Raw genomic sequence first — 6,000 nt, forward strand, 5'->3', positions numbered from 1 at the left:
TTGTAGCCATCTGTGTGACCTTTCAGGACTATGGGAAAGATGGGTGACGGCCACTGATGGAACTCTGAAAATGAATGCACGGCTATGTAAGGAACTCCTCCCACCTGGGCACCTCTATGGTTTAAAAGGGCAGCGCTCTATAAGAAGGGAGGTCCCCGATCCTGGGGCCCCTCGCTCTCTGGGATCCGCTGACTCCTCTGTTTATTTTCCATGACTGACGTTCCGGCTTCTTCTCAGATCCAGGAACGGTGGAAAAGCCGTGAGATGAGAGAACACGGAATAAATCACTTTTAGTCTCTTTTCAAACATCCCGACGTTTCCTGGGCTAAGAACGGCCAATCAGCAGCCAGGACCCCCGACTGCTACAGTGCAGCTATGTGGTTGCTATGACGATGATTCACTGGTAACAATCGGGTTCCGGCGGCAAGAGCATAGACGAAACAACGGTTATTAATGACGAATATGGAGAATATCAGGAATCAACCCAATAATTGCAACGCATCAGGGTTCAATGGCGGCCGCTGCATCACATGGTAACAGGCGGCCAATGAGGAGGTCGTCTATGGATGGGATACACTGGATACGTACGTAGAACAGCGTGTAGGAACAGTGACCCTACTAGCAGAATAGTGAGCACAGCTCTGGAGTATAATACAGGATGTAATTCAGGATCAGTAATGTATGTACACAGTTACTCCACCAGCAGAATAGTGAGTGCAGCTCTGGGGTATAATACAGGATGTAACTCAGGATCAGTAATGTAATGTATGTACACAGTGACCCCACTAGCAGAATAGTGAGTGCAGCTCTGGAGTATAATACAGGATCAGCAATGCTGGCACCGTAGTCTTTTGTTTTGTGCTGTAGAGATACTGGAGTATACGGCTTGCAGGCGCTGAACTTGGGCTTTCGGGCTGTGTGTGGGGCTGAGAAGTCTCATTATTGTTGGGTTTAGTATGTTATATATTTTTTTCAAAAGTTTGTGTATTGTGATTGTCTTTGTGATTATCTTTGTATGTTTGTATAAATTGTATATACTGTATATTATATATGTTTTGTTTGCACCTGGGGTTCGGGTTTAGTGATAGGTTGGGTGGTGGGTAAAAGGGGGGAGGGGGCTTCTGTGGGACTTTGTGGGGACTTTTATATATAAAAAAAATCCTGGGCTGGTTCATGGACGTCCGTGATCATGTACTGGGGGCATGGGATGCGGGACCAGCTCAGGGCCAAAAAAAAAAATAAATAAATAAAAAAAAAAAAAAATAAAAAAAAAAAAAAAATAAAAAAAAAAAAAAATATTATATGTATTGTTTAGTTGTAGGTTATTATTTTGTATCGTGTCTTGTTTAGTTTTAGTTTATTTGTGTAATGATGTCTTGTTTAGTTGGTGTTGGGTTGAGTAGAATTGTGTCTGTGGTATTAGGTTGTGCACAATGCAACTGGGCCAGGGGGTTCACATTTAGTTATTTATATAGGTGTATTGTATATAGTAGTGTATATAGGTGTGTTTATAGGTATAGTATATAGTGGTGTATTGTATATAGATGTGTTTATAAGTGTATTGTATATAGTAGTATATATAGGTTTGTAGTGTATATAGTTTATTAATATGTTTAGCTAAATAGTTTAAATTGTGTATATATTGTATATAGGTATATAGGTTGTATGTGTGGAAGAATGAGTGTGGGGATGGACCGGTGCTTTATGTTATGGTTTCATTTTCTATTGTTTTGTTCTGGTCAGATATGGTGTGTTATTTCTGTATTTATTTATTGTTATGTTTAAAATTTTAATAAAAGAAATACAGGATGTAATTCAGGATCAGTAATGTATGTACACAGTTACTCCACCAGCAGAATAGTGAGTGCAGCTCTGGGGTATAATACAGGATGTAACTCAGGATCAGTAATGTAATGTATGTACACAGTGACCCCACTAGCAGAATAGTGAGTGCAGCTCTGGAGTATAATACAGGATCAGCAATGCTGGCACCGTAGTCTTTTGTTTTGTGCTGTAGAGATACTGGAGTATACGGCTTGCAGGCGCTGAACTTGGGCTTTCGGGCTGTGTGTGGGGCTGAGAAGTCTCATTATTGTTGGGTTTAGTATGTTATATATTTTTTTCAAAAGTTTGTGTATTGTGATTGTCTTTGTGATTATCTTTGTATGTTTGTATAAATTGTATATACTGTATATATTATATATGTTTTGTTTGCACCTGGGGTTCGGGTTTAGTGATAGGTTGGGTGGTGGGTAAAAGGGGGGAGGGGGCTTCTGTGGGACTTTGTTGGGACTTTTACATATATATAAAATCCTGGGCTGGTTCATGGACGTCCGTGATCATGTACTGGGGGCATGGGATGCGGGACCAGTTCAGGGCCAAAAAAAAAAAAAAAAAAAAAAAAAAAATTTAAAAATATCATATGTATTGTTTAGTTGTAGGTTATTATTTTGCATTGTGTCTTGTTTAGTTTTAGTTTATTTGTGTAGTGATGACTTGTTTAGTTGGTGTTGGGTTGAGTAGAGTTATGTCGGTGGTATATTAGGTTGTGCACAATGCAACTGGGCCAGGGGGTTCACAATTAGTTAGTTATATAGGTGTATATATAGTGGTGTATATAGGTGTGTTTATAGGTGTATAGTATATAGTAGTGTATATATAGGTTTGTATATAGTAGTGTATATAGTTTATTAATATGTTTAGCTAAGTAGTTTATATTGTGTATATATTGTATATAGGTATATGGGTGTATATATTGTATATAGGTATATGGGTTGTATGTGTGGAAGAATGAGTGCGGGGATGGACCGGTGCTTTATGTTATGGTTTCATTTTTCTATTTATTGTCTTGTTCTGGTCAGATATGGTATATGGTGTGTTATTTCTGTATTTATTTATTGTTATGTTTAAAATTTTAATAAAAGAAATACAGGATCAGCAATGTAATGTATTTACACAGTGACCACACCAGCAGAATAGTGAGTGCAGCTCTGGAGTAGACTGGAGGATAGACGGGTGTGGTCACTCTCAGTGTCTAGGTGTGTCTGTCTGAGCTCCAGAGAGAGAGGCTGATTCTCCACCTGCCTTTCCCAGGAGTGTGACAGGCTCCTGGGAGAGGCTTTCAGCATGGATCCCCGGGAATCCCAGGCCTCCATCTCCCGAACCAGGCCGGCGGGGGGTGGAGAGGAGAAGCTACCGGCCAGCGCTCCAGCCTGTGGACTGAGGAGATCTGGAAGGTTCCGCAGCAATGTGGCCCCTGGCCCCCTGGCAATGGCTTCCAGTGATGGAGGAAAGAAATCTGCGGCTAAGAAAACTCCAGCAGTGTCCAGGAGTCAGCCGGTGGAGATGTGGGGTGAGCGAGGCCCCAAGGAGTCTGCCAGCACATACTGCTCCCGCATCACCACTACGTGTGCCGAGTACGAACAGCTTGGGAAGGAACTGAAGGCAGCAAGAGAAGATCTGCGGATAGAGGAGAGGACGGAGGCCATCGAGGAGAGGACGGAGGCCACCCCTGAGGGGTTAGAGGAGAGGAGGGCGGCCACCCCTGAGGGGAGAGAGGAGAGGACTGCGGCCATCCCGGAGGGGAGAGAGGAGAGGACTGCGGCCATCCCGGAGGGGATAGAGGAGAGGAGGGCGGCCACCCCGGAGGGGATAGAGGAGAGGAGGGCGGCCACCCCGGAGGGGATAGAGGAGAGGAGGGCGGCCACCCCGGAGGGGATAGAGGAGAGGAGGGCGGCCATCCCGGAGGGGATAGAGGAGAGGAGGGCGGCCATCCCGGAGGGGATAGAGGAGAGGAGGGCGGCCATCCCGGAGGGGGGGGGATAGAGGAGAGGAGGGCGGCCATCCCGGAGGGGGGGGGATAGAGGAGAGGAGGGCGGCCATCCCGGAGGGGGGGGGATAGAGGAGAGGAGGGCGGCCATCCCGGAGGGGGGGGGATAGAGGAGAGGAGGGCGGCCATCCCGGAGGGGGGGGGATAGAGGAGAGGAGGGCGGCCATCCCGGAGGGGGGGGGATAGAGGAGAGGAGGGCGGCCATCCCGGAGGGGGGGGGATAGAGGAGAGGAGGGCGGCCATCCCGGAGGGGGGGGGATAGAGGAGAGGAGGGCGGCCATCCCGGAGGGGGGGGGATAGAGGAGAGGAGGGCGGCCATCCCGGAGGGGGGGGGATAGAGGAGAGGAGGGCGGCCATCCCGGAAAGGGGATAGAGGAGAGGAGGGCGGCCATCCTGGAGGGGGGGATAGAGGAGGGCGGCCATCCTGGAGGGGATAGAGGAGAGGAGGGCGGCCATCCTGGAGGGGAGCGACCTGTTCAGGGAGAAATTGCACAATGAGGATCGCTTTGCCATTATGAAATCTCCTAGCAGCAAAGCGGATGATGGGGGTGATGCTGCAGGAGATCGGGAGAGTAGTAGTGGTGAGGAGGAGAAAATGGAGGCTGAGGAGGCTTTGAAAGCTGAGGACTTGGTGGAGTGTAAGGAGGAGGACTGTGTGGTGAATGAAGACCCCTCTGATGTCACCCAAAGTACCCCCCAAAGCATGCAGGAGAGCTACAGTATGATGGAAGCACAGGTGGCCCTGCCAGACACTTATGATGATGACGATGGTCTGTCGGATGGAGGACTACTACAGGCCATAGTCAGGCAGGAGCCCCCCTAAGAATGGAGGCTACTACAGGCCATAGTCAGGCAGGAGTCCCCCCTGATTATGGAGGCTACTACAGGCCATAATCAGGCAGGAGTCCCCCCTGAGGATGGAGGCTACTACAGGCCATAGCCAGGCAGGAGTCACCCCTGAGGATGGAGGCTACTACAGGCCATAGCCAGGCAGGAGTCACCCCTGAGGATGGAGGCTACTACAGGCCATAGTCAGGCAGGAGTCCCCCCTGAGGATGGAGGCTACTACAGGCCATAGTCAGGCAGGAGTCCCCCCTGAGGATGGAGGCTACTACAGGCCATAGTCAGGCAGGAGTCCCCCCTGAGGATGGAGGCTACTACAGGCCATAGCCAGGCAGGAGTCCCCCCTGAGGATGGAGGCTACTACAGGCCATAGTCAGGCAGGAGTCCCCCATGAGGATGGAGGCTACTACAGGCCATAGTCAGGCAGGAGTCCCCCCTGAGGATGGAGGCCTTTACCTTTGGAGAAGATCTTGGTGAGGATGTTCCTGTAAAAAGAAAAGCAGCCAAAAAGCAAGAGTGTGAGTCTTGTATTTACTCCATTCCAGCAGTCTGTGGCGGCTGAGAAGTCAGTCCGGGCGGCTGGTGACTCCTCTACACTGCCAGTCCCCATTTCTGATGTGGAATGGGGCCATCAAGGAGGAGAGAGAGATGGCAAGATGGCGGAGAAAGCCGCACCTGCTTGTGTCAGTAGTGGGGGCGGCCGTAGCAAAGACAAAGAAGCGGCGGACAGGAAGGTTCAGGGCCACTCGGGAGTCTTGGGTGCTGCAGGACGCTCCTCTTTGGGGGGTGCCTGGGCATCAGAGACTGGTGCGGAAAGTTCCAGTATGTCACATCCACCTGGAGTGACAGCGGTTCCGGTTGCCATGGCTCCTGCTGTTGGCTCTGCAGGGTCGCAGCGGGAAGGTGCATCTTCTGGGAACGCAGCAACTCTCCCAGGGCAAGAACATTGGAGCCTATAACAGGTTCCAGCGGGAGAGTTTATAGTGATGCGGAGCCATGTGCGTCACCTGTCATGGCATCCGCTGCTAAAGAGACTGTGACAAAGATAAACAAAACAGCGCTAAAACCTGCCACACTGATCCATAAAGCCAGCCCAGCTACTAAGTGTATGGAGGTGACGATGGGGGGAGTAGTAGTGGTATGAATGTTGTGCATACTGGGGGAGGGAGTGGTGTTATTGATGGGGGGAGTAGTAGTGGTGTGCATGATGGGGATGTGAGTGGTTTGAATGCTAGGGGTGGTGAAGTTAACCCTTCAGGTGCCACTGGAGAAGTGGCAATTGTCAGGGCAGATATTGCTGGGGTATATTCTGGTAATGCGGTTACTAG

This window comes from Dendropsophus ebraccatus, chromosome 9, assembly GCF_027789765.1.
Source record: "Dendropsophus ebraccatus isolate aDenEbr1 chromosome 9, aDenEbr1.pat, whole genome shotgun sequence".
Classification (NCBI taxonomy): domain Eukaryota; kingdom Metazoa; phylum Chordata; class Amphibia; order Anura; family Hylidae; genus Dendropsophus; species Dendropsophus ebraccatus.